This window comes from Cyprinus carpio, chromosome A4 (genome assembly GCF_018340385.1).
Source record: "Cyprinus carpio isolate SPL01 chromosome A4, ASM1834038v1, whole genome shotgun sequence".
Lineage (NCBI taxonomy): Eukaryota > Metazoa > Chordata > Actinopteri > Cypriniformes > Cyprinidae > Cyprinus > Cyprinus carpio.
This window is the reverse complement of record NC_056575.1, coordinates 5407439-5421854: the sequence shown is the minus strand read 5'-3', so window position 1 is coordinate 5421854 and position 14416 is coordinate 5407439. Positions and strand designations below refer to the sequence as shown.

Sequence of the window (14416 nt, the reverse complement as noted above, 5' to 3'; positions counted from 1 at the left end):
ATATATATAATATCTATATATATCAAAACTGGAATTGTAATTAATGATTGTAAAGTACATATATGTTAAAAGAGACAAATTTATATTTTCTATATCATGCATTTTGATTAATAAATTTAACAAATAGAAAAAATTACTTAGTACGTGGTAACTTTAGGTAATAATTTGATTATTAATACCAATGTTTAGGACCGATTTTGCACTACTTATTTTAAAAAGTAAAGTACGGTATGCACACACAAGACATGTAGTAAAACATGTTCGAACTTCAGTACATTTTAAAGGGAATGAGTCATAAACACCAACTGTAAAGTGTTCATCAAACAATGCTAATTTAAAGCTCAATACCATTTGAAGAGAATAAGTTGCAGTCATAAAACAAACTGTGAAGTGTTCATCATATGATTTGGCAGTTTATTTTAATAAACATCAAAAATCTAAAAGATGACACCTGGATGAACCCTTTACAGCTGGGTTTATGACTGTGAGTCATTCTCTTCAAATGCTGTTGAAGTTAGAAACGTGTATCAGTGTAGGCTGTGTACTGTAACTTTAGAGACGGTCCCTAAATGTGCGATTCTTGAGCCTAAAAACCAACAAGATAATGTTTTCAAGATACTGGTCCAAGTTAAAAAGCTCTCAAACCAACAAGATAATGTTTTCAAGATACTGTCAAGTAAAAAGATGTACTTACATTCACATTTATAAACGAATTCATCTCATAATGAGGTGTTTTGTCCCCATCTGCTGGTTTGATGAACACGTGACAATCCCAGAAACAGGAAACTGACGCCATCTAGTGCTGTTTTCCAGGAAGAGACGCTTTAAAGGCCAGAAAGGTTCATCTGATAATGAGGTGTTTTGTCCCCATTTTGGGCACTAGATCCGTTGATATTGGGAAATAAATGATCCTGGAAACCCCCCACCTGAGACACACGAGAAAAGCTGCGGAGAAAACTCTCTAATAACAGAAAAACATGTAGGCTGCACTTCCGCTGCAGTTTCTGCTTATTAACGGATTTTATTTATTATACATATTAATAAACCTGTTATATAGCCGATTTTATAATATTTAGCAATAGCAATAGTAGATTTTTCACGTGGTGTAACTAATAAAATAACTAAAACATTTCCCAGGAAAAAAAATAATTTTTTTTACAAATATACCGATTGTTCCTGTATTTAGAGGTGTAAATAAATTATATTAAATGAGTTTGAAATTAAGGCCTCCTTTGAATGGAACATACGGCAAGATTACAGCGTTCATTCCGCCACGTCGTTTGGGTAAAGGAAACGTTTCAGCTTTATCCTTGTATATTTATGGTTGCGAGCACGTGGAGCCATTCATAATAAGCGCCGACGTCACGCTCGCTCCTCCCCGCGCGTCCCCGATCAGCCGCTCCACGATCCGTCCGGTCCGCTGAAAGTCCCCGTTTCAACCCGTTTTCCCGTCGCTTAAACCGGCAGACCGAGTGCACACAGCGTAAACCCGATGGCTTCGACACTTTCCGACGGTTCCAGCTAGATCGCCGAACCCGAGCGAACAAAACGGCGACGGGAGCGAGTCAGCTGGCGCGCCGCCGATCCTACCGGGCCGTTAATATGGACGGAGCGGAGGACACGAGAAGCCCACGGACGCGAGTCTACAGAACCAAGCCCGAGGAAGCCACCGCGGGGAGACGGCGGCAACGACAGGACATGCGAAACCGAAGAGACAGAGCCTCTGAAGAGCCCCGGCAGCGCGGACGGGAGCGGGCAGCTGGGGAGAAAGGAAAAACAAAGGAGAGCGCGCCCTCGCCGGCGAGAAGCACAGCAGCGGCGGCGGCTGAATGAAGAGGCGCGCGGAGTCGGAGATGATGAGCTTATCTTCGGACGGAGAGCCGCTCAGCAGCCCGCATGATCGTAGGACAGGTGCGGGGTGCCGCCCGCCGCCACACACCGATTACTTCACCGATACATTCCGCGCTCCGCCGGTTAATATCCTAACAATAGCAATGCAGAAATAACACATATTACCCAATAACTCCTGCGATGTCCATGAGGCATGTTGTATAAGTTTTATGGTCATTTATTTGCTGTTTACTTAGTTCGTTTGGCAAAAATAATACAAATAAATCTATTATGTCAATACTTGAGGGACACCATTAAAAAAAAATAATTCATAATGCTTTTATTAGTTTTGTCAAAAATCAGAAATTAACAGCTGTTCTGACAATAACGACAAAATACAAAACAATTATATTCATAAGGCATTTAAGTGAAAAGTGACATTGCAGCCAGTATGGTGACCCCAACGCAGAATTCGTGCCTCTGCATGTTACCCCACCGAAGTGCACACACACAGAGCAGTGAACACGACACAACACTGTGAACACACAACCCCGGACAGTGGGGGCAGCCATTTTTAAGCTGCGTCGGCCCGGGGAGCAGTTGGGGGGTTTGATGCCTTGCCTCAGGGCACCTAAGTCATGGTATTGAAGGTGGAGAGACAACTGTACATGCACTCCCACCACCCACAATTCCCTGCCGGCCCCGCAGACCTCGAACTCACCAACCCTTCGATTGGGAGTCCGAGTCTGACAATCTCTAACCACTAGGCCACGACTTCCCCCCCAGATGTTTAGGTCTTAATGTAATTTATTCACTATTAGGAATTTTGCCAAAAGCATAAGTGAAATCCAAATAAGATCTGTTCTGCAAATACGTGGTCTAACCGTAAAGTACAAAAAAAATCCTAATATTCATAAGACATTTCGTAATGATACAAATATGGCAATAACAAATTTTCTTTATTGACAATTGGGGTTATTTGGCATGCAAAAAGAGAAGAAATAAGTAATATCTGGTCTGAAGTCCTGGTACACTCTCAGAAAAAAAGGTACAAAGCTGTCACATGGGGATGAACCTTTTGCAAAGAGCACACCTTTTGTACCTTTTAAGGTACGAATATGTACCCTGTTAGTACTAATATTGACACATTAGGTACTAATTGTGTACTTTTAAGGTACCAGTATGAAAAGTACCTCCCCAGTGACTTTGTGTACCTTTTTTCTGAGAGTGGTACAATGTACAAAAAACAAAGAAACATAATATTCATAAGGCATATTGTATCTTATGGTTATTTATTTTACTGTTTCCGTTGTCAAAAAGCATAACTTAATATCTGTTTCTGATCATTGTTGGACACTTGTGTATGGCATAATGCAAATGCTTAAAAAAAATATATTATATAGCTATAGCTTATAGTTCTGACACATTAGATAATTTACTTAACATGTAAATAATGTTTATTGGTGTTTTTTCTTTAGAAACCCACCAATTGTGTCCAGCCATAAAACAATTAAAATTGGTTCATTGTGTTCAGATCAGTTTACATTTGTATTGTTGATAAAAATAACATCGGTCTGTTTTTAGTGTTTACATTTATAGTACAACAATCCCTGATGTATTTAACCATGATCTAATTTGAACTGTCCTCCCATGCCGGTGTCTCCCTTCCAGTAACGAATTAATCCGAGAGTAATTCTGTACCAGGAAACTCATTTAAATGTGTTTGCCACAGAAACACAAATGTTGGTCAACACTAACACATCATTGTACGAAAGAAAGCTCCCAGTGAAAGTGAAGATTCAGAGATGTACGAGAGAGAGAGTTCAGAACGTGCAAGCTATCTGAATATTTTATCTATCAGGATGAAGCGCAGGCACAAGCAGTTGTTGGCCACCCGAGAAGTTGATGAGGGCCTGTTTTTGCCTTATCAAAGTCTAGCGCTTTGCTTTGATCCGGTTTTATGTCATCCGGCCCGCGAGACCTTTTGCCATTCTTTCCACATCACCAGGGTGACATGGGTGTGGTTTTATGGCACTTTCTGTCTGTCGAGGTGCTGGATATCGTCTGCCTTTATCCATGTGCCAGTGGCGCCTCTTTTATTATTTGTCTTGGATTCCTCATCGTCTGTCGTGCTGTAGACATCCTTGCTCGCAGCACATGAGCCGAAATCTCCATAGACCATCCGCAGGGCACGCTGGAACGAATTCACGGTGAACACATTATATCAGGTCAGCCCCTGGGGGGAGGCAGGAGGGAATGTGGGATGGGGATCCCTGCTCTGTGCCAGACACGTGCAGCTTTGTGGAGCTTTCGCTGGGAATAAAGCTCTTAAAGTCTGAGTGGAGGGCCTGAGGCCCTGCTGTTCGGGCAGCTAGGAGGGATTGAATGTGACTTTTGTGGGGGACGTCTAGGACCACACGACAACTGGTGGATGAGACAAGACGGGACTTTCTCATTTAGAAATGTTCAGATCCACAAGTAGCCATAGAAGCAGGTGCAGATATTTTATGTTTCCCAAAGGGATCGTTTCACCCAAAAAATGAAAAACTGTCATCTACTAAACCTAGAATGATGTGTTTCTTTCTTCTGTTTGAACACAAAAGATGTAGGTAACCAAAGAGCTGATGGTACCCCATTGACTTCCGTCCGTAATCTCTTTGCATACTATGGAACATTAATGGCTACCATCAACTCTCTGGTTACCAGTATTCTTCAGAATATCATCTTTTGTATTCAACAGAAGAAAGAAGCTCATACAGGTGTGAAACGACATGAGGGTGAGTAAATGACAGAATTTGCATTTTTGGGTTAACTGTCCCTTTAAAGTGGCAATATTTGTCCACTGGCATAATTTTCAGTGGTTTTATACTTAACCAGTGACTATGTGAGCACATATGGTTGGCTATTGCATTTCATGCACTCAATAGATACATGTGCAATTGGTTACAATGCTGCAAAAAACAAAGAATCTTTGATTGGACGTGAGCAGTATCTAAATATAATGATGCAATAGACACTTCATTCAATTTCACCCTTTATCACAACAGTCATAATAAATTTATTCTAATTGTACACAGACATTTGTGCCTCCTTATCTTCAGTTTTGGGGGGTGGATTTTATGTTCATTCATTTTCAATCCTGATTGCAAATAATTTTGATAATTAGTTAAATTGTCAATGAGCATATAGTTTTGCATCAAAAGTAGACACGGGGTCATATGATGCGCTTCGCATATGGAACAGACCTAAATTTATGTTGTTATAATCTAAAAATCATCCATGTTTGATTCTGACGTGGCCAAACACCAGGTGTGTTCAGCTTGAATATGTGAAAGCGCAAATGCGTTTTGAGAGAGGTTTTGAGGAAACTCCACTGGATGGGACGTTTGAGTATAAAAGCAGGTGTTAATGGTTTTTCCTCTTCAGTCAGTTTTGGCCGTTTTTGAAATTAAATCTCTTACAAACAACGTATTAGGGCTCCTGTGCATCAGCCTGCAGGACCAAGAGAGACCCACTGTGTGTAGGCTGTGGCCAGCTGCCTCTGCTTTCAGATAAACAAAAACACAGCAACAAAAAAACTGGTGCTAATTTTAGTCAGGTGTCAGACTTTCAAAATGCATGTTCAAAATATTAGTAACGCAGTTAATGTATACAAGTCTCAAATATTAGTGCATTTAATGTTAGTATTTAGCATCACTATCACTATAGCTCATACTTGCTGGTATTGATTTGAATAAATCCCTAATGCTACATCTTAGGCTAAACTTTAATCCATGCACCGTTTATGTGCATTCTTCGGATAATGTAAAAATAAAGTTGGAGGTTTTTTCAGCATAGAATCACTGTCGTACCTGTGGGTTTTGCAGCTGTCAGCACTTTATCACTTCATCAGTAGTCGACTGGCAGTTGGAGTTTTGTATTTGTGATTACCCAGCATCCTGTTTCTCTGGCACATCCTGAGATTTAGCGTCAGTTTTTGTGGGCAGTGAAGTCTGAAAGGAACCAACAGATGGAAGTGTGTGCGAGCCCCTCCTCGCCCCTCAGGAGCCATTCACTCACATTCACTGGAGTTCATGGTGTTTTACTGAAGTAGTTTACCGCTGTCCTCTCCCACACTGCACAGCTGCACGCTCAAACGATCACTATTACAGCATTTGTGTGCCACAGTTAAGGTGGTCGCCCCACTGCACTGGCCTCATTTACCGTTCACAAAGACTCATGGTTGTTAACGTGGGCGCTGCATTGCAGGTTTTACCACACAAAAGAATCAAGAAATTCCTGTAATAGTCATTCTACTCAATCAGTCGCTCCTCATTTGCTTCTTTGTGTCGTACTGCTTATCAAAGCCACAGCCTGTCATTTTTAATCTCATTATGTCCATCATTCTTTCTAGTTTCTGTTTTGTGCACGTAGATGATATTTTTAGTGGATAATCACTACTACAGTGAGATTTAATCCAGAATTCATTGTTAAAAGGGCAACATTTGCACCTAAAGAAATTCCTCATAGTACTTTTCGAACATCCAGATATCGGTATAAACTCACTGTTCATATCAGGCAACGAAACACAAACACACATCGGTGCACATCTAAGCTTGATATTTTTTATGAATGACATTTTGGTTTTTTGTACAAAATCATTGTTTGTGTGTTTTCAGTATCAGCAGTACTCTCATGGACATGGAGAGCATTGATTCCAGCGGTCGTTTTACCCCAGCTATGATGAACGGGCACGGCGGGGCATCTTCCTCCTCCACTAAGGGCTCATCTTACCCCTGCTGCTGGGATCAGTGCCACATGCTGTTCAACAACAGCCCGGACCTGGCCGAACACATCCGCGGAGTGCACGTGGACGGACAGCGCGGCGGGGTCAGTGTGTGTGAATGCTTGTTTCATGCCCCAAAAAGCATTTAAGCCATGTTAAATGTGGCATTGCAGTAGAAGAAAAAAAAAATAATTAAAGCAAAGCATTTTCCAAATTTTTTTGGAAATTCTCACATCGCTCACTGTTTGCACACAGGTTTTCGTGTGTCTTTGGAAAGGCTGTAAGGTGTATAACACACCGTCCACCAGTCAGAGCTGGCTGCAGAGACACATGCTGTCACACAGTGGAGACAAACCATTCAAGGTCGGCCTCTTTGCACACATGCACAGATACTTGCAAACAATTTATCTAGTTTTGTTTTTAGTTTCTGTTTTGTTTGGTTATAATTGATTTAATAAGAATTGTTTTGTTGTTGTTTTTTAGCTTCTTTGTATTTTATTTATTTTGTATTTTATTTTGCTTTAGTGTCTATTTTAAATGCATTTTATTATCCAAGCATTTAAAACTACTACTACTCTTTCTTAAAGTCTAAGTCTTGAAGTCTTCAAACTCACAGCTTGTTACACTATTTTAAATATTCAGAGTAGGCTTTCTCAAGCCAACATAAAAGTTCGTCTACAAACTTAACTATTTATTTTCATGTTCTGTTTTGTTTAATTGTTTTAATTGTTCTATTAAGTTTCTATTTTTTGTTGTATTGTAGTAACATTTTATTATTATTATTTATTTAATTTTTTTAAAAAACAGAGGTTCTTTAAGTTTTGCAGTTTTAGAGCACAACAAATCATCTTACAGGGTCAGTCTCACACATTAGGTCACGTTTCACAACCAAATATCTGAATCAGGAAAAAATTTCATTCACTTAAAGGAATCCTGTCTTTTATCCATTTAGATTTTTATGACATTTTTAAGAAAAGTATGAGTTCATACTGTTATACAAGTGTAACCTTGCGTACGCCGTACATATTTTTTTTTTATTTTTTGATTATGAGGGAACTTTGTCATTATGGCCAGACAATGAAAACACTGTCCACAGGACTCGTTCTGTAATTATAACCCAGCGTTTAGTTCATGTGAGGTGTTTTGGTTTTCTTTTCTTCACTGTTATTACTCTGACTGATGTCTGTTTCTTTGAAGTGTGTGGTGGGAGGTTGCAATGCCACCTTCGCCTCCCAGGGGGGGCTAGCGCGCCACGTACCGACCCACTTCAGCTCCCAGAATTCCTCCAAACTCTCAAACCAAACCAAGGTTAAGGAAGAGTCGCCTTCCAAAGCAGGCATCAACAAACGGAAGAAACTCAAGTACAAACGGCGGAGGTCATTGCGTGAGTGTTAGTGGAATTTCAATCCATGTTTAATTCTGGGTTCAAAACTCTCGCTCTCTTAATTCCAATCTGTTTCCTCCCACCAGCACGACCTCACGACTTTTTTGACGCTCAGACCATGGATGCGATCCGTCATCGCGCCATCTGCCTCAAATCTAGCGACTCAGTATTGAGAGCCAAGGCAAAGGCCACAGTGTTGTGTTTCACAGTACGGTGGGGTACCAACACTTAATCATGCTACTATATGCACCACTAGCATGCCACTCCTAATATCTCTGCTGTGCATAATGTGTAAAGCCTGTATTTTAAACTTTACAGTGTGTAGAATACATACATATATTGATTCACTATTGATCAAACCACCAAATATTAACATAGTGAGGTCACGTAACAAAACCATGACATACTATTGTTTACTTAACTTTGTATTGCACATTGAATACGGTTTCAAATACTTTTTTGTTTGTAGTATAAACCGTAAGCAGTATCCTAGTACTAGTATATACTGATTTCTTTTGCCAATCAGTGTCTTCATTATAGAATATATCTTAAGGAAAAGTAGTAGTGTGTAGTATATACTGCTTAGTATGCAGTGCACTGGTATCCCATTCCAAATGCAGCCCGTGACATTAGAGAATATAGTTGTTTTCAGACAAACTTGACTAGTTTCGGTTCTAAATGTGCCATTTGATCAACATGAACACTTTCCATAGCTACACTTAACATGCTGCTACTCATACTATTTCTGCCATATGTAAACACTGTACTTCAGACTTTGCATTGTGTAGAATACCTACATTTCTTGACTCATCTTGACTCATAGGTCATGTGACAAAAACATGGCATACTACTGTTTACTGAACTTTCCATTGCATATTAAATACTGTTTCAAGTATCCTGGTACTTGTATATTGATTTCTTTTCCCAATCAGTGTCTTTGCTATAGTGTGTATCCTTGTTTTGTAGAGGAAAATTAGTATGCATCATGTAGTATACACTGCTTAGTATGCAGTGCACTAGTATTCATTCCAAACGCAGCCCATGTCGCTAGTATAGAGAATAAACTTGTTTTTAGACAAACTTGTTTTTTTTAATATCATATGCTAAGCATTTCATCCACATGATCGCTTTTCATAGCTATTAGTCCTTTTTAAACCTCACCGTAGCTCTGAGCTGAAGTCAGACTTGCTTGGACTCTCACGGTCCAGTTAGCCTGGGCCGCTGCTCTCCTGTGTCTTCAATTAAACGGTTAATGAGCTGCCGCCAGCACACAGGCCCTCCTGTTCAAGGCCACAGTCGCTGCCTCACCTGCTGCTCCCGACACCACATGAAAACCGTCCCATTTAACTGACACAGACAGTATGTAGCATGGAATTAACCTATAAACGAGATCTCACGCACTCCTTCTCGTCGTGTGTAATTGAGCAGGTGATCGCCAGGCGGAAGGAGGATTCTGGGAAAGTGAAGGTCCTGCTTCATTGGATGCCAGAGGACATGTGAGTATATGAAAGTGCACTGCTCACCTCAGTGCCATGCACTAAATGTCAGCTGTTTATATAAGTCATGGGCCACTTGAGGGCGGCCTTACGCACTGATGATTCAAAACACACACACACACACACACACACACACAGACACACACACACACACACGACTTGATATATGTGACAGGCTGATGGTTCTGAGGCTCCTTAAGTCACATTAACTGCCTCAAAAAGCACATACAGACTGATCTATAGCTGACTGTGTAGATATTATTAATCCCAAAGGAGAAGTTTAGCATTTTTCCCTCAAGCGTGTCTGTGTCCAACTGTGCAGAGAGACACATGTGAGCACAGTAGGGCTAGTATATTGTGTACTATGCAATATATTTTGCACGTAATTTAACTTATATATATTTTTTTTTTTATTTAATTCAAATAATTATTAGTAATTATTTATAGTGTTATATAATATATATATATATATATATATATAATATATATATATATATATATATATATATTATATATATATATATATATATATATATATAAAATTACAAAAAGTTTAGTTATGTGGAAACAGTATTTTCTCTCTTGGCCTAATGGGATAGTTAAATGCCCATCATATGTACATTTCTGAATTATGCTAAATATTTTACACTTTTCCCTGCTGTTTTATGAATACTATGAATTTGGACATACCACTATATTTCACATATTTTTCGCCTACTATATAGTAAGGAATTATGCATAATTGGACAATATTATGCTACATTTATCAAATGACCGTTATTTAATTGGTGTCCAGTTCTCATCCCATTATTAGCTGTCATTTTGTATCTCAATAAAAACATCGCCATTCTTATCAAGCAGTGAGCCACAAAAGAAACTGTGGTTGACGCGTTTCTTCGGTTTCATTCATCCCACTTGAATTAAAAGTTCAGTTTTAACACATTGCATCGTGGGATACAGTGTCTGACCCAATGTGCTTTGTATACATGACATTTTTGGCTAGCCAAGTGTTGGTCATTGGGGAATTTTATTCTTGCTTAAACTTTCTTGTTTTAGAAATGGTAGCTAATTTGCCAACAGGCCATTTCTCCCCATTTTCACACACTTTATTTTTTACCCTCAATCACATTTCTCTTCTTGCTGTCTCACTAAATCCATTATTTCTTTCTCTTATGTTGTCTTAAGTGGTTTTTATTTTTTTCCCTCACCTGAGCAGTCAGATTCAGATCAATTCCCAGTTCTATGTGGTAAAATGTCCGCATTAACGTCAGATTGAATGGATTGAAGAGCGCTGGCCTGCATGAAACAACCACCCATCTGGAAACAAACTCGCTTTTCATTGAAGTTTGTCCAAGATAAAAACCTTTTAAAGGTTATCCACTTGTTCTCAATATTTCCATGGCTTAGACGAGAGGCCTTTGAACACGTTACCCGTAACCGTCCTCAGATTTCCACTCTTAATTTTTTCCATTTTGTGAGCTGCTTTCTTTAATCTTGATGTGCAATTTAAACTGGTTTTAAATCTTAAACGACTTGTTTGGTTAATGAGCCTTGCTGCTAAATGTACTGCTGAATTTACATTTGCACTGCAGCTAAAATGGTCCATGTTGTGATAATTGATGCACTTGCATACCTGTACACTTGGGCAAACCTGTGCATGTGCACGCTGCTATTCAGAGTCGGGCATCAATCTGAGCCAGAGGAATGTTTGTCAGCTCCGCGATAACACTGAAGAAGCTGCCATCTCGGGAGACGTTTAAAATGGATTTATTTCTGGGTCACCACAACAAGCCCGAGCCAAACAAGGCTCCTCTGTGGAGAGGAAAAAAGGAAAACATTTTTAATAATCTCATTGTGGAATGCATGTTGAAGGAGATGACGGAATCAAGGGCTGTGTGTTATCCGGACCGGCAAATGCTAATATTTATCCGTAGTGTATATTTTTAACCTATTATTGGAATTAAGAACGTGCGTACTGTTTACATACTGTATGCACACTAGTGTATTTTTCTGTAAATACTGTAATTGATCAAAAGGTTGCTGTGTACTGTACTCGATTGAACCCTACACTGTATACGGTTCATGCCATGTGAGGCATCATTTTAAACCAGGAATTTTGTATTTGTACTCTATTGATATCAATGATTAAATTTTAGGCGTTATGATAAAACAGTAAATCAAGATGATGTTAATCATGGTTAACATGTATCATAATTACATCAGAAATTGACAGCCTAGCTCATTGCATTCTGGGACGTCCTATGCAATGTGCTTTGGTTGTATTCTGCACATTTTGACACATGTAGTATGTTGAGTGCATTTCATTATAGGATATAGTACCTTTGCAGTATGTTCTAGCTGTTTAGGATTCAATATCCCACAATACATTGTGCTCAATATACTACAAAATCTGGGAAATCATATTTTTGGTATACTATAATATACTGAGTATGTTGAGTGCATAGCATTATAGTATTTAGTATATTCACATTTTGACATGCAGAACATCATGTATAGTATACTATGCTTGTGTAGTATGCTATATCCAATAATGCAGCGTGCTTGGCGTCCTACAAAATATGGAACATTGTGCATAGTATATTCTCATTTTGACATACAGAACAATTGCATACTATGTACAAAATGCATACTGCATGCTAATTCATTGCTTTCCTTAATGTACTGTCAAAAAATGGCCTATATTTCTTTGTCTTTCTGATTTGCACAGACTTCCAGACGCCTGGGTCAGTGAGAGCGACCGTCCCCAGCTGAAGACCAAAGTGGTCCACCTCTCCCAGCTTCCTCAGGACACGGCGGTTCTGTTGGACCCCAACATCTACAGGTGATCTACATTAGCAGCTCACTCAAACTTTTCCCGTAGTGTTCAGAGCGCAGGAGCCGTCGACTTCCATGTTCGGGCCACGTGTGTTGAAGTTCTCAACAGGAGCCACTGCTTTCCTGTTAAAGACTCTTTATGAATTCCTCCAGCAGATGGCGCTGGCGTCACTGCAACCAGAACGGGCCTCTCCCCAAACCCAAACATGCGCTTCAAAACTCAGGGGGGACGTGGGTGGGAGATCAATAACCTTTGATATGAGAGAAGACGTTAATTAATCAAAGCTGATGATACAATCCGCCCGGGTCACAGAGACTTTAAAGTCACCTTTGACCTTCTCCCACAGACGTAAACGACGATTCCAGGTTTGTTTCCCTCGTTAGAACCGCTATTAATCGATCGTAATACGTCAGTTCTTTGCAGTAGGAGTTTGTTTACCCAGACTCTCGCACTGGTGTGGAATGTGATGCTTTCTGAGCATGTGGTCAAGACGAACACTTTGTGGGGGGAAGCGAATGTATTCATGCATGTTAATGACAGCATTGATGTCTTCAGCTCCCCACGCAGCGGTAAATAACAGGACAGATGCCCGTCATCTTCAGGAGTCTGGCGTGCTCTGATGAGCTTCTTTATGCATCGTTTTGCTGTTTGCGGTACAGAAATACTATTGGAAATGACGTGGTTGGTTCTTGTGCATTTGTTTGTGTGTGTGTGTGTGCATCGTACTAAAGCAGGTTCTGCTTGTTTTCAGGATGTTTTTCTAGAAGACTGGGTGGGGAGGGCAGCTTCTGTCAGCGTCTGCTGACGTTCCCAAACCGAAGTGGACGCGCGGATCTTTTGAGACAGGACTTCTTTTCCCTTTGCTTTTTTCCCCTCCAATTTCTCCTTTTTTTTTTTTTTTTTTTTTTTTTTTTTTTTAATGCCCCAGTCTGCCAAAGCATGCAGTGAATTTTTAATGTGTGTTTTTATCCCTTGAAGAAGAAAAAAAGGCACAAAATTTTGAACTCCGTCGGTGCTGGACTTTTAACTGTCTGGGAGGATGTGTTGTACACCACGGTTTTGATTTTCTTTCCCTACGTCCTCAACTCTGCTGATTGTCTTTTGCTTTTTTCGTCAAGAAAGTGCCCATGTAAATATTCCAGGAGATTTGTAATATATTTTTGTACTGTGGAAATTTTACTGTACTGTAGATAGATGTAATAAGCCACTAGCTGACAGAAAACATAATTGTACAGATTGTGATAGCTAGTAGTTTTGGATGATGTAAATGCTTCCATAGATGGTTTTGCGTGTTTTTCCTGCCTTTTTTTAGTATGAGAATTTTCTTTTTTTTTTAAAACACATGCACAGACTCTTATAACTGCTGCTCCACCTACTGATGATGATGATGGGATGTTATTGTCCTCCCGCGTGCGCCGTTTGTGCGTTCTGCTCAAGACAAGGAGTATAGACATCTCAACGTAATGGTGCTAAAGCTAACACTAGCGTTCAGGCTAATGCACATAGGAGAACTATAGGATCAATAATGATGGTGCTTCTTAGATCATGTACTTAATAATAATCCCTTGTTCCCCATACTTATAGATCATACTTCTGTCTTTGTAGTAAAGTTGAAACTTATGTAATATATGTTTTTGTTTGCTTGTTTGTTTGAATCATCAGGTTTGATTCTAGTTGTGTTTCTCACACAGGACTGTTGTTTATTAGCTGTGAGGAGGCCAGGGGCATCTGGGAGTCATTTTATTGGGGCAGATTTGCAAGCGTTGAGGTGGAGGCAGTCTGCCAGGACCTTTAGCTCAGCGTCAGACCGCGCACATGCCCTCCCAATATGACTTGCTGGTTTAGTCGACACCTGATCGTGTGTTTTTTTTTAAGTTTATTCTCTCATTCTCATCTATTGTCGCACTCGGTTTGGGTTTTCAATCATGCTAAATTATCTCACATCTTTATTCAGGGTTTCTGCAGGTCTTAAAGTTGAGCTTCCACAAAATGAGGCCTTAAATATGCTTTATTTTCAAAATGAATATATAAACTTCCTTTCATCACAATACTTTTACCTGCGATGCAAAATGACATTAGAAGTCTTGTTTTCTGAGAAACTGAAA

General features: G+C 39.8%; 1 pseudogene; it reads left to right on the top strand.

Moving 5' to 3' along the window:
- The first annotated feature begins 1492 nt into the window (after window positions 1-1492).
- Window positions 1493-13938, top strand: LOC109048684 (annotated as a pseudogene).
- The last annotated feature ends 478 nt before the right edge of the window (window positions 13939-14416 follow it).